The sequence below is a fragment of the Staurois parvus genome, unplaced genomic scaffold (assembly GCF_062004578.1).
Source record: "Staurois parvus isolate SC_StPar_1 unplaced genomic scaffold, SC_StPar_1.0 ptg000308l, whole genome shotgun sequence".
Taxonomy (NCBI): Eukaryota; Metazoa; Chordata; class Amphibia; order Anura; family Ranidae; genus Staurois; species Staurois parvus.
Window position 1 is genome coordinate 285001 of NW_028318104.1, and position 852 is coordinate 285852.

Sequence of the window (852 nt, forward strand, 5' to 3'; positions counted from 1 at the left end):
GAATGTTTCTCCATGTATACTTTTTTTTTTTAACTGCTGCCACAAAGGAGTATTTGGCTTCGCCATACAATGCTGGAGGGACAACTCCAGACCTTGCTGAGAGGCTAAGCCAGTTACTGGTCCAGGCTCCTTGGTGGATCCCGACCAAATGGACCAGCTGAGTGAAGGCAGCGGACTGTCAGCTGAAAATGGGTGTGGTCTACCTTCTTGAGGGCCTGTGGATATTTTGGGATCCCCCTAAGCTCTGTACAGCCAGGCAACACACATTTTCCACCCTTTCTTCTAAAGTCAGTACAACAGTCCTGGAGCTTGGTATTGTTGTTATTATTACGGGTTAACAATTTGGATAGGGTCTAGGCATATATGGGATGCCCAAGGACCCGTACAACTTCAGAGGATAACCTCTTAGCAAAAATGGACAAAAACAGCAACAGTCTTAGTAAGGAGCACTGGGTCCCCTTTAGTGAACCTCCTCAGACCCCAGATGAAAATCTCCTCATCCACCCGGCTGTCCTGAGAGTATCCCTGGAGAAGGGATTCCAAGATCCACAGTAAAGTAGCCTCAGTGAGAACTAGTTGGGTATTGCACCTGACTGCCCTCTCCCTTCTCTGGCACAAGGGGTGTAGAAGTACCCGCACCGTCCTTTCCTATATCTTATCTTAGTTGGTGGCAGCTGCTTTCAGGCCTTATGCTGGGCTGGCTTCTTCCATGCTAACAGGCTGTCTTTCCTAGCAGATGGTGGGACAGTGAAAATGGAGCTTCTTCTGCCAAGCTTCAGCATGTAGGTAGGCCCCCACTGCTGAGCCCCCTTCTAGGTTCCATACTCCAGCACCTTCCTTCACTCCATCTTC